General features: G+C 48.2%; 1 protein-coding gene across 6 annotated transcripts in view; it reads left to right on the top strand.

The window, feature by feature from the left end:
- The first annotated feature begins 682 nt into the window (after nucleotides 1-682).
- Nucleotides 683-14,067, top strand: part of Sema4d (semaphorin 4D) — a 128,824-nt gene continuing 115,439 nt past the window's right edge. For 4 of the 6 annotated variants that reach the window (XM_004851313.4, XM_087206331.1, XM_004851311.4 and 1 more), the window contains exon 1: nucleotides 683-853. The gene's annotated coding sequence lies outside the window, so the exon portion shown is untranslated. Of the gene's footprint in view, nucleotides 854-1,332; nucleotides 1,486-14,067 lie in introns of those variants that run through there. The other 2 variants (XM_087206334.1, XM_087206332.1) reach the window with 2 other exon arrangements.

The raw sequence follows: 14,067 nt of genomic DNA on the forward strand, positions 1-14,067 counted from the left end.
CTCCTCAAACCTGTAGTTTAATCACAAACTCCAGGAGCTACAATGGGGACCCTTTGCCATCTGACATGGAAACTGAGGAGCATGTGGCAAAAGGTCAGCATGGGGGCACAGCAGTTGCCTGCCTACCTCACACCGGGAACACGACAAGGTCTTGGCTTGGAATAGTCCTGAGCCAAGAGCCCAGGGTCCTGCAGGTTTGGTGCACAGGCAGGTCGGGTCCCTAGCGGAGCTGGAGCTGGAGCGTAGGTAGGACACCTCAGTGATCTGTGGGGGCCTGGAAAAGGCGGCAGTCCAGGCCCCCAGAAGGAACAAGTGGTTCCTCGGGAGGTGGTGAGGAAGGGGCTGGAAGGGCACCTTGCCTTGGAAGTCTGCCCTTGACCCAGCAGAGACCAGGCCTGGGTAGGGGGCAACCTCGGGCCTTGCAGTGGGGCATAGGGGGTGGGGAGGAGGTGGGAAGGAGGGAAGAAGGGGTAAAGTGGGAAAGAAGGGGAGGCAAGTGGGAGGGAGGGGAGTTTAGAGCACAGGGGAGCAGAGGAGAGCAGAGCATCAGGAGGGTGAAGAGAGGGGAAGGAAAGAAGAGGAAGGGAAGTGAGGTGAGGAAGGGGAGGAGGGGGAAGGCGGGGCCAGGGAGGGGAGGGACGACGGGGGAGCGGGGAGGGGCCTACGTGCCACCCCACCTCTCAGTCCCCGCGCCGGCGTCCGCGCCCTCGCGCCGCAGCAGCAGCAGCATCCCGAGACCCCGGCCTGGCCGCGCCTCTTCGAGCCCTCAGCCTGCGTCTCCTTCGCCCGCTGCGTCTCCGCCGCCGCCGCCGCCATTCCTGGCGCCCAGACCGCCGCGGAGGAAGCGCCCCAGGTGAGCGGCGGGCGGGCGCGAGGCTGGGCAGGTGGCGGGCGGCCTGGACCCTCGCGGAGCCCCTTCCCAGCCCACATCCCTCGCGGGGTTCCCTTCCAGAGCCGCGCCAGGACCCCCAGACCTCCTGAGCTCCTCCCCAGCTCCTCCGGTCGCCCCCAGACAGTCCTCGCTGATCCTTCCCCGGCCCCGCCTGGGCGCCTCAGAGCCTCTGGAGCCCCCGAGTCCCCGGGGTTCCCCCCTGCCGCGCTTCCGCCCGGCACGCAGGTGGCTCCTGGAAGCGGGGCGGGGGCTCGCGGACCGGGCTGGGGAGGGGGCGGCGCGGTCGGCCAGGCCCCGCTGTCCGCCAGCCTCAGGCCTCGCGGGTCCGCACGCCGGGCCGCTTGGTCTGGACCACGGAGGTCACTGGCTCCGGCCCATGGGCTGCTATTTTGGTCTGGGAGGCTGCGGCCTCTGTGTGCCCCAGATAGGGCCTCGCACTCAGACAGGTGGGGAGGTCGGGCCGCGCGGTTCGGTCACCGCCCCAGAGCCCACGGGCATTGCAGGCCTTGGCTTCCTGTAGGATTTGGGCTGCTGCGGTCTGAACCGGCCAGAACCACAAGCCTTAGCTGGGCTGCACCTGTTGCCTCAGCTTGGTGAGCTGCAGGGGGCCGGGGGTCCTGGGGTTTTGCTACTGAAGACGTGCACACAGCGTCTAGCGGGAGTCGACCTCTTGTTTGATTTAGTGTTTTGGAGGGTGGGTGTGTGGGTGCGCAGTAGTCTGTAGATCCGGGTCGCCCAGAATGGGGCCTGTTGCAGAGGCCAGTCCCTGCTCTCTGGAGCATTGGCCACATGAAGCCTCTCTTTTTTTTAACCTCACTCTGTGTTGACCACATTCTAGGCCGTGGGTGGCCAGGCTCTTGCTGGACCCAGGGCCTGTGGCCAGCCATTTGACCCTGGCGATGGGAATCTTTCCAAGTGCACCAGGCGCCACCAAATGCAAGTTTCCTTTCCGAGGAGGTGAAATGACACCAGTGACCTGTCACCTCATTTGTGCCCCAGTCCTGGGACCTGCCCCCTGGCTGTCCAGGCGAGTTTATTTGGGAATGTTTACTGTGTCCCAGAAACTGGCAGCCAAGGCCAGCTCCTGGGAAGATCCTGGTAGAGAAAATAATGCCCTGATTGTCACTTTGACCGTTGGTGTCTGTGCACATCATGTCTTGGTGATCGGCCACTGAAAAGAAGGAAGCTGGCGGTTTTTTGGAGATCGGGATAGGATGATGAAGAGAAGTTTCTGAGTGAAGGACTGACTGCCCCCGGAAGGCCAAACCCTCTCACTGGTACAAGTGTCTGTAGTCCACACAGTGAGTCACACAAATAGAGACATGAAAACATGGTGGTAGCAGGAGCACTTTCCTGGGGTCCCTTTCCTGCATCATGTGGCGAGACCCTGAGTTCCAGCTGGTAGGCAGTTGGGGCCTCCTGTGGGGAGTAAACTGTCTTCCCCTGAGGGCTGGTCTTCCTGCACTCTGAAGAGCTCCTCACTAGCCCACCCTCCTGATCAGTGCACACAGAATTGGCTGAAAGTAAGGGACCCTCCCTGGTGGCTGGGGTCCTGACAGGTAGACTCACCCTGGGGTGAGGTGTGGGGTTCGTGGCATTGGCCACCCTGCCACCACTGTCCAGTGGGTCTGGGCCCAAGGAGCTGACCTTGATGATATCATCCACTTGTAGACAGTCACTCGGCGTGGCTTGTTAGGACAGATGTTTCCCAGAGCTGCCTGCCTCACACTAGGCTTGGGTGTGTGGCCAGTGCTTGGGAATTCATACTAATGGCGGGTGTGGGGGAAGAGGGAGGAAAAGGCTTCTGGTGCCAGCACAAGAGTGCAATCAATAATGGATTGCAAAGATCAATGATTTTCTCCATCTCTCTGCTGTTTTCTGGAGTAGCCTGCCCAGGGAGGGCTGGGCAGACTGTAAGGCTGGCTGCAGGGTCCTGACTCCCTTATTTTGTGTAGTGAGTCGAGCTGGGATCTGGGTCCTCCCTTGGGGCACCCTCTTTGTCCCTGGGTTGGTTCTGCTATGCCCTGGAAGGGTGTACATTTCTTGTTTTGTAATCTACAGCAAGCTCCTCTTCATGCTGAGAATTTGCTTGGTTTAAAGGACTCTTGGAAAGTTGCATGGTGGATCAGTGAGTGACTCTTAGTCCCCTTCCCAGGCGCTTTGTGCCATGTCCCTGGGCTCTGGGACCCTTCCTGGCATGATAGTGTGTTAGTGCTGCCCATTCAGGGGATTCATGGGGAGACAGGCTGCTGTCTGCAGGCCCCAAGTGGGAGCAGTCATTGACAGTTGCAGGAGGAAGAGCAGGAGGTGAGCAGGAACTAGGCAGGGTCACTGGGGGAGGGTCCTGTCTCCCCTCGGCCTTGGTCTGTCCCTGGCTTGGCAAGTGCAGCTGTACGTGTGCCATCTCCATTGAAGGCCATGGTGGCTGTCCCTGGAAGACTCAGAGTGTGGCCGGGCAAGCTCATCTGCACCTGGCTAGGAGAGATGTGCTGGCCACTCAGTGTGACTATGCTGTGAAGAAAGGACACAGGAATAAGTGGAGATTTGTTAGGAGGTGGTATCTAACTGGAGGCTGACCTGTGTGTGGATGGGTGACCAGGGGTCTCCTCTAAAGCCAAGGGGGGTGTTTTGGGGGTGCTAGTGAAGACTGGCTGCTGTGCATTATGTGGCTCTTTCCAGCTCATGTAATGCTCCCTGAGTGCATTTGTGTTGTCCACACAGGGCCACTTCTGCTGCCCAGCTCCTGCCCCAGGGGCCCAGAGAGCAGCCTCACAGCCACTCCTGCAGGGCCTGTGTGAGCCTCAGAACCAAGATCCTGTCATTTGGTATAAATTCGAAGATGCTGCCAATGAGGGCAGCCACTGCACCCCTCCCCTGGGTTACTTCTAAATGGCACCCTGAGATTACAGGCTTTGGACAAACCTGGACACAGAGTTCTTGGTCAGATTCATGTTTTCTGCTTTCAGAATTAGGCCATGTGTGAGATAGGTGGATATTCATTGAGTGAATGGTTATTTTGAGGGACTCCTTAATGACAGCCGTGTGGTTATGTTGAAGCCATCTTTACTCTTTAGTGATGAATACAATGTGTTCCCTGTAAGATGTTTGAGATATGCCTTAGGTTATTGTGGGTGGGAGAGTTTGGGAGGGCAGGGGGTGTCTGTGGCCAGAGCATGTGGAGACTGGGTGAGAGTTTCCAGGTTTCTTGCTCTATTCTGGCCACTTATATGTTCTTTTGAAATACTCCATAATTAAAAGTTAATCTGAGAACCCCAGTTCACCCCCAGAACATGTCATGAAACAGTTTACTTCATGAAACAGTTCAGGGTGTGCTTTAGAAGATGTGCCAATGTGTGCAGGAAAAGCATCATCCCTTAGCCTAGACTCTACCATATAGTACTGTTTGCACGCATGCTTATAGGTACTTATGCACAGAAGTTCCTTATGCACAAGTGCATCACACACTTAAATGCATGTGTCTGGAAGCATATACCTGTGTCTTCAGCACCACCCTAATGAGAGGCAGCAAGGCTGTAGCTAGTAAGGATGAGGAGGAGTGTGAATGTGAGTGTGTGTGTCTCAGTGGAAGTATGAGGGAGTGTGTGTGTGACTATGAGTGTGTGTGTGACTATGAGTGTGTTTGAGAGTGTGGGTATGTGAGACTGCATGTATGAGAGTGTGTATGAGTGTTACAGTAGTAGACTTGGAAGTGTTTGTGCGAGTGTAAGAGCGAATATGTGGAAGTATATCAGTAGGAGTGTGAATGAGTGTAAGTATGAGTGTGTAAATGTGAAACTGAATGAGAATGTGTAACATAGTGTGTGCATGTAGAAGCATGTCTGTGAAAGTGTATGTATGTTGAGGGGGAGGGAAGAAGAGTAGAGAACTTGTACGTTTTTCCTTTTTCTATACTTCTATATATTTAATTCTGTTACAGTGGAATTATTATTTTAAGTAAGCTTAAAGGAGACATCTCCATCAGCACTGTGGGACCATGAGGCAGGAGGATTACAAATTTGAGTCACAAGCTCTACGTGACTCAGTGAGACCCTACCTGAAAACTAAAAAGGGGGCTGAGGGTTCTGTCCCCAGGCGTGCATTCTTGCACACACACACACACACACACACACAAACACACACACACAGAGTGAGGATCTCCATTAGGTCTCTTAATTTCCTCAGGCAGTTTACATAGAGATTGATTTGTGGGAATCCATGCTCCTACATGTTAATAATGGAGATTTGGCTTCCGTGAAGCAATCAGGAGATCAATAATTACTGACCCTTTATATATATTCTCTGGGACCTGAACAGTAGAGAGTGCTCCTTTCCCATAGCAGTCGAGGAGAGGAGATGAAGGCCCTGGAGACCAATAGCAGTATCATCCAGCGGCAGAGGTGTCACTGTGAGGCAGCCAGCGCCTTGTCCAGTGATGGTGAACTTATGGCACATGTGCCTCAGTGGACACGCGGAGCCTTCTCTGTTACAGGCAAGCCAAATCACCCCAGCAGCCCAGCATTGGATATTCAGGTTTAATTGCAGTGTTGGCACTGTGCAATAAATAAGTGGGTTTTGGACTGCAGTTTGAGGACTCAGTCTCTAAAATGGTTGCCTTTATTGGCGAGCATGAGCCTGGTCAGTCCCCTGCCTATTGCCAGCCTGCACTTGCACCCTGCCTTCTCCAGGGTCTGGTTTACTCCTTCTATTTGGTGGAAGATCTGCCAGGTAATCTGAAGCTATGACTAGCAGAAAATGGTGTATCTAGCATAAACCTTAACTATGTAGTAAAATTTGCTTACCTAGAATTTTAATTTAAGAAAAAAATTTTGTGCCATATTGCAAGAAATCAGAGTTGCTTGGGTGGCCAGAGTGTGATTTGCTTTGTTCTAGAATCTGGGTGTCTGTCCTTTAGGGTAGCATGTTGTTCTGATGTTGCTGGGAAGGAAGTGAGTTCATGGTTAAGCCTGCGCCTGGCTGAGTGTTATTCTGACCCTGTGTTTGGAACTTGGCTGTTATCTTTAGGTCATTGTCATTATTGTTGGCCTGTGTTTTTGGGTTGGAGTGCCCAGCTGTGCCCTGTAATGACACTGGTGGCACGGCTTTGTCCTGCGCAGGGCTGGGAGGGCTCATGTTCATGGGTGTGTGGCTGTCTGCTGCCTGCCTTGGTGCCAGGCACAGCACTGTCCTGTGTGAACACATGGCCTCTTTCTCCCCATTTAGATCGTTCTGCATGACCCTTTTCTTCCCAGGGGTCCTGTGTATCCCAGTCACAGGGCCCTGGGCCCAGCACCTCCAGGGCCTGGCAGGTGACATTCACAACTTGGGTTCTTTATACAGAGGACCCATGTACGACAAGCCCTGTGACCCCCAGCAGATGTCTGACACTAGATCCTACCAAACCGTATAGAAACCATCTTTCCCCTGTGCATATGTACCTGTGGTAAAGCTTATCTTCTAACTTAAGCAGTAATTAATAAGATAGAATGATCCTAACAATATACTGTAATGAAAATTATATAAAACTTGTAACTTGTTTATGCAGTCTTCCATTATTTTTGGGCTGTGGCTAATTGCTGGTAACTAAAACTGCAGGGAACAAAATTGCAAGTAAAGGGGATCCCTTAAAGGTTCCTTCCACCTGACAGATTTGTCTACTTTGTGGAATTTCACTGCTTGCTCCAGAAAATGTTTATTGGGAGCTGGTGACAGCAAGGTGCCGGGAGACAGAAGCCCTGCCCTATGGGAGCTTGGGTCATATGGAGGCAGATGAAAAGCTGGAAAGAAGTACTGGGTTTAGTCCTGAATTGGGGTAGATAGTGCATGCTCAATGGTCTGAGGTGCTTATGATTTAAAATCAAGTGGCTGTGGTCCCCCCTGAGCCAGTGGCAGGAGGAGGTGAGGAATGTGGCCCAGGCATACCAGGCAGATGGGGTTGGGGAGGGGCGTGCTGGCATCTACAGCATCCACAGGTCGGGCAGAGTCAGCCGGGGTTATAGGTCATCACTCACCTATCCATAAGTGCGAGCTAATTGGATGAATGGGCCTGGCATTTGGGAGAGTGTGCTGGGCTGGCGCTATAGAGTGGCATTTACCAGCACAGCAGTGACATCTGAAAGCTGGGAGTCATGATGAGGCTGAAGGTGAGTTGGGGCATAGATGAGGACAGGGGGGTGGGGTCCTCGTGGCCAGTTGCAGGGTACATATCAGAAGAGTGATGACTCCCCAGGAAGTCCCAGGAAGTGAGGTCTGAGAACAATGTTGGTGTTAGCCACAGGGGGTCTGTGGTGACTTGGCAAGCCTTCTGGAAGTGGAGGCCCAAGTCCTGGATGAATTTACCTGGAGAAGGGAGGAGGCGAGTCTGGGACAGCAGGAGTTGTAACTTATTGGAGAATTTTGCTGTAAAGGGGAGCTGAGAAATGGTGAGGGGCCCATGAGCACTTCGCTTGTCTTGAAGGTTTGCAGAGAGGGAGGATGCAATGAAGTGGGAGGCAGAGAATGGGGTCGAAAGGGAGGAGGCCCCCCCCGCCCCGCACACCCCTGCAGGTGGAAGTTCTGGCTCAGGGGGTTCATGTCATGCCTGCACCTTTCCCTGGAGGGCACTGTGGGGAGGGACCAGGCATGCAGAGAATGGTGATGGTGGTTCAGGACAGCCTAGGTTGAGTATGCAGGGCCGTTTGGGAATGATGGTGTGTGCCAGGTAATGAGGCTGAGTTTGGCCAGCTCCAGGGTACAGGAGAACCTATCTATCCAGCTGAGCTCAAGGCTGCATTGGGCTCCGAGAATGGAGATGGGCCTCAGGGTAACCCCGACAGTCATGGACAGTAGATAGGCTGATGTTGGGGCCCTGTCCCCCTGTCGGGTCTCCAGCATACTGTGCGTGTCCTTTTGCCTCTGAGTCCAAGCTCTGGGGTGCGACTGGCAGCCAGGTTTCATGGTTCCCGGGGCTCTTCTGATATAGGAATGAAGAACCTCGGGTGCCCTGAGGAGGGAGCGCTCAGTGGGAGCGGCAGGAAGCCTTCTTGTCCTGCACAAGTCTTATGGCCCTACCTTAGTAGGGTACAGGGGTGGGTAGACCTGGCCTGCAGGTCAGATGCACCAGGCCTGTTCACTGTGGCCGCTTCTGCACAGCTGCTGCTGCAGAATTGAGAAAGTTACCCCAGAGAACATCTGGCCCCAAGCTCCCCCAGGATTTCCTTTGCCCCTTTATACTTACATCCCCACACAGTCACTGATCTGCATAGATTGCTATAAATTAGTTTCTCCAAGATTTTTATAGTGGAAACATACAGTTGTCCATGCTTGGTCTCAGGGGATATGTCTCAAGCCCCCAGTGGGTGGCAGGAACTGTGGATAATGCCAAATCCTGTGTGCACTATGCTTTTTATACATACCTACCTAGGATGAAGGTGAATTTATAAGTTAGGTCCACTAAGAGCATCAACAACAATACCTAATAATAAAAAGGACAATTATAATAATATCTGGTGATAATAGGTATGTACGTATTTTTTTTCTGTCGCAAGACCCTATTGTTCTGTAGGTCCTAACACTTCAGCATGATTTTTCTTCTTTCCTTAAGTTAATGGAAGCATGTCATGACTTCTCTTTGGTATATCCAGATTGCTGGTATCATTGCTGTTATGCTTGGGAACCATTAGTAAGTAAAGTAGAAGGGATGCTGAAACACAAACACTGCAGTATTGTGACAGTCTAGTAACTGAGACAGCTAAGTGACCAGCAGGAGGGTAGTGTATACAGCATGGATGCACTATACAGAGGTGGCTCATGACCCAGGTGGCATGTGATGGGATGGAGTGAGAGCTCATCACAATGCTTAGAATGGTGTGCAGTTTAAACCTTATGAATTGTTTACTTCTAGAATTTTCCGTATAACATTTTTGGAGCATAGTTGGCTACAGATGACTGAGATTGCAGAAAGCAAAACTGCAGATAAGGGAGTACCTTTGCACATTTTATTCTGTTGTATTTAGCTTCTTTCATTCTACATAGTGTTTCTGAGAATCTTATGTGCTGCTGACTTTATATCTTTATCACTGGGTGATATTTTGTTGTATGGTTGTACTGTGGTTTGTTTTTTTCTCTTATTGTTGGATGTTTAAATTATCTCCTACTATAGGGTTATAAGCTAAAACTACACAAGCGAAAGACAGACAACAAGTGAAATGTGGGAAACACAGGACCAAAGAAGATAAGCAAATAGTCAAGAAGCCTGTGAAAAAATTTTCAGCGTCATTGTCACTAGGAAAGTACAAATCAGAACCACCGTGAGATATTCCCTCATACCCCACAAGAATGGCTTTTCAAGAAAGGAAAATTAACGTGTGTTGGTGAGGCTGTGGAGAAATGAGAACCCTTGAACTTTGCTGATGGATATGAAAAGTGGTGCAGCTGTTTGAAAAGGTTGGAGGTGCCTCAAAAACTTAAACATAAAATTACCTTGTGCCCAGCAGTTCTGCTGTTAACACATGCAGAGCGGAAATTGACTCAAAAACTTAAAAAAAAGTCAGAACAAAAAACCTTGTACACAAAAGTTCATAGCTGCACTGTTCATGGTAGCCCAAAGGTGGAAACAGCCCTGTGTCCATGGGTGTGTGGATGGGTGCCCCAGTGTGGTATGTGCTTACACAGAATATTGCTCAGCCATAAAAATGGATGAACTGCTGACACATGCTGCAGTGTGGCTGGACTTTGAAAGCATTATGCTGAATGAGAGTGGCCAGACCCAAAGACTACATAGTATTGTATATGATTCCATATTTATAAGGTTCAGGATAGATGAATCTTTAGAGAGAAGAAGCACATTATTGGTTGCCAGGGGGCTGGGGAGATGGAATGGGAGTGGCTGGGTGTATGGGGTTTCCTTAGTGTACCGGATTGGGTAGTGGTGATGGTTACAGAACATTGTGAATGCAGTAAATGCCACTGAATTGGTACTGTGAAATGGTAAGTTTCATCTGTACCTTACTGCAATACAAAGAATGATGCTCCCTAGGAGTGGAATTGCAGGGTGTTCAGTGGATCTTTAACGTGGTGAGAACCTGGCGAGCAGCTTTCCACAGCAGTAGGGTTGCTTTCTCTTCCACTACTAGGGCTGAACATACGGTAGGTTCTTGTTTGGTGTGGGTCTTTGTGAGCTTTTGCAGTTGTCAGTCTTAATTTTAGCGATTCTAGTGGGAATGCATAGCACCCTACCATGGAGGCTTTAGTTGTGCCTCTCCTTGGGTGCTAATTAGCTGTGTACATTCTTTTGGGACGCATCTGTTCTGGTCTTTTGCTCACTCTAATTGGGCATTTGTCTTACATTTGAGTTGCAAGACTTCTTTACATATTCTGGACTCAAATCCTTTGTCAGATCCTTGTATTGCAAATATTTTCTCTCAGTCTTGCTTTTTAATTTTATGAATGATATTTTTCAAAGGGCAGGCTTTTAAATTTTAATAAAGTCTAGTTTATCAGTTGTTTTAATGGTTTATGCTTTTTGTGTCCTGTTAAAGAAATCTTTGCCTAATGCCTAGGAATAATGAGTTTTCTCCTACGTTTTCCTCTGAAAATGTTAATGTTAGCTTGGATGTCTAGATCTGTTACTCATTTCAAATTAATTTTTAACTAGAAAAAGCTAAGGATTGAAGTTTACTGTTTTGCATGTGGATATCCATTTGTTCCAGTGAATCTTAAGAGTAACTGACTCTGTATGGCTTTGTTTCTGGATTCTGTTCTGTTCCATTATGGCTGATTTGCCACAAACTCCAGTATCTTGCTGTCTTTTTTTTCCCTGAGCACTGGGGGTTGAACCCAGGGCCTTTGTGAAGAGCTACATCCCAGACCTTTTTATTTTTTTGAGACAAGGTTTTGCTTAATTTCCCAGACTGGCCTTGAACTTTTGATCCTCCTGTTCAGACTCCTGAGTTGCTGGGATTACGGGTGTGCACCAGTATACCCAGTGACTATGCTGCTTTGATGACCATTGCTTTGTAGTAACTCTGGAAGTCAGGTAGCATGAGGGTTTTGCTTGCTTTTCAAAACTGTTGGTACTTCCAGATCATTTACATATCCATATATACTTGAAAATACTTTGTCAGTTTCTTCCAAAATCCTGCTTAATTCTGCCTGAGGTTGCATTAGCTCCTTAGATGCATTCGGGAAAATTGACTTTGTGACAATATCAGCTCTCTTAGATGTTTTAATCTTACTTTCTTTCAGCAGTGTTTTGTAATTGTGAGTGTGCAGGTCTTGGATATGCCTTATCAAATTCATTCATAAATGCTTAATGTTTTTGAATGTTTTAAAAAATGGATTTGTAAAATTTTTCCTTGTGTTTATTGCAGTTATAAATTCACTTGTGTAGTTGTGTTCAAGATTTTCCACATAGATAATCCTGATAATGAGTAAAGATCATTTTACTTCCTCTTTCCCAATTGAAATGCTTTTCCTCCTCTTTTTCTTCCTGTATTTTATCCTTTGGGACCTTCAGTACAGGGTTTAGCAGAAGGGGTAAAAGGGGACATTTTCCCCCATTCCCCTTAGGAAGAATTTGATTTTTTTTTGTTGTTAAGTATGGTGTTAGGTGAAAATTTTATGTAGATTCCTTTTATGAGGTTGAGGAAGTTTCTAGTTTGCTAAGAGTTTTTATGGTGAATAGATGTTATTTCTTCTTTTTCTATACCTACTGGGTTCTTCTTTTGTTTGTGCCTATAGTGAATTGCTTTGATTAATTTTTGAATAGTAAATCAACCTCACATCTCTAAAACTCCACTTGGTCATGATACGTTATACTTTTTGTTTTGGTACCAGGGATCGAACTTGGGACCTTGCGCCTGCGAGGCAGGTGGCAGAACCACTGAGCTAAATCTAACCACTGAGCCCGATATGTTATACTTTTTTATATCATAGTCTCCCCTTATCTGCAGGGGATACATTCCAAGACCCTAGTAGATTCCTAACACTGCAGTGGTACCAGACTATATATACTCTGTGTTTCCCATATATACATACTTATGAAAAAGTTTAACTTATGAATTAGGCACAGTAAGAGATGAATAATCATGGCCAATAATAAAACAGAACATTTTTAACAATATACTGTCATGAAAGTTACGTAAATACAGTTTCTCTCTCTCCAAGTAACTCACTGTATTGTCACTTTTTCACTTCAAGGGAGCACTCTGCAGCTTCTCTTTGGAACCTGAATGTCCAGCATCATGCCTCCTGTGTTTTGGGATCATTAGAAATTAAAATAAGGTGACTGAATGTGGCACTGGAATACTATAGCAGCTGGTCTGGTCACCTCCGATGACCAGGAGGGCTGCTCGGTGACTGCCAGGCAGGTGGTGTGCACAGCCTGGATATATGGATATGCTGGACAGAGGGAGAGCCTATGTGCTGGTGGCCAGAGCTGCGTGGTGTGAAATTTCATCACAGTTCCTGGGAACTGCCACACAGTGTAAAAGTTTCATTTATTTCTTGTATTTTACACCCAGTATTTTCAGACTGTGTTGACTGTGGGTAACTGAAACTGGAAAACAAATCTGCAGATGCAGGGGTGCTGCTGTCTTGGTAGATTGGATTCGTTACAGCTTTGTACCTATTTCATGAGGGATATTGTTTTCTTGTAATATCTTTTTGAGGTTTCAGTCTCAAGAGTATTGTTGTCCCTACTGTTTATAAATTATTTTTGTGGGATTCAAACTTTATTGTCTTGAAAGTTTGATAGAATTTACTAGAGAAGCTGTCAGGGCCTGAGGCTTTCTTATGAAGAAGATTTTAATTATGAATTCTATTTCTTTTTTAAAATTTTTTTTTTTTTTGGTGCTAGGAATTGAACTTGGGTCCTTAAGCTTGCAAGGCAGGTGGCAGAACTACTGAGCTAAATCCTCAGCCCTTAATTTTTATTTTATTGGTACAATTTAGGTACACACAATGATCACATTCATCATAGGGAATTTGTACTTGTACATGATATAGCTTGCCTTTTCCACATTCCCTTCCCCTCCTTTAAACCCTCTTCCCCTCCTTATTTACAGAAGCTTTTTTCCCATTTTTTTCTTCTATTCTCTTTTTTTCTCTTTTTCCTTCCTTTCTTTCCTCCTCCCCTCTCCCTGTTTCTCTGAATTCTGTTTCTTAACAGAGGGCTATTAAGATTTTATATTTCCTGAGGATATAGTTCACTGAGGAGATGTGGAGTACAAGCCCCAGTAATGCAAAAGTGAAAAACTAACAGATAGATGAGAAATAGAAAAAAAATTCATAGATACTTAGATAAAAATAACAAAATAAGTGGCCACTGATTTATTTAGTATGAAGAAAAAATGGCTGTCATGGGCGGAGAAAGGGAGAGAGTCCCCACAGTCCCAGGCCTGACTCTCCCGACGACGCAGAAGGTTGTGGAAGAATCAGAAAGAGACCGAAAGCATAGAAGCAAAGTTGTACTTTTATTGAGCAAGCATGCAAGAGTACAGCCGCTTTCTCACAGAGAGACAGGCAGGGGTGCCTGAAACAGAGCCACCGTTGCAGGGGGCCTCAAGATGCTGGTTTTGTAGTAGTTGGGGGCCTATCCTGCCTCTAGGCTGAGGCCGCCCCCTACTTGATTGGTTAATGATTAACTTAGCTCATTACTAGGGACAACAAGGAAGGGTCTTTTCAGGGGCCTTTTCCATCTTAGGGCCAAGGTTCTTTTTCCTTTTGATCTTAGCAAACCAAGCTTTGCAGGGTAGAGCATGAAGAGGAGGTGTATCCTCAGCAGACTGTCAGCTTTTTATGGGTGGTTAAGCCTGTTCTGCCAGCTATCTGAAGTCCTTTGGGGAGGGGCTCATCTCTCCCTGCCTAGGGGGTCTCTATCCCTATCCGTACAGGGCTATTGGCTTTTCTATTACCTGGAGACTCAGGTTATGGAACCCCAAGACATGAGGTCACTTCCTTGGCAACATCTCCAAACAGAACTTGGAACTCTTGCTAATGGGTGTCACAATCTTGTAACTGCCGTCTCCCAAGCTCACTTGGCCAGAGATGGTCAACAGCGAATATGCTGAACTGCTTCTCCACTTTGAGAAGCCGCAGCCTCAAGATCCCAGGTAGAGACAGTATCTGTGAAAGATTAAGAAGATGGCTGACTCCATCCAGATGCTGCAGGCCATGCTGCAGCAGCCACACAACTGTCA

Source organism: Heterocephalus glaber, unplaced genomic scaffold (genome assembly GCF_053883595.1).
Source record: "Heterocephalus glaber isolate CG9 unplaced genomic scaffold, H.glaber_assembly_v1.0 deba00000621, whole genome shotgun sequence".
Lineage (NCBI taxonomy): Eukaryota > Metazoa > Chordata > Mammalia > Rodentia > Bathyergidae > Heterocephalus > Heterocephalus glaber.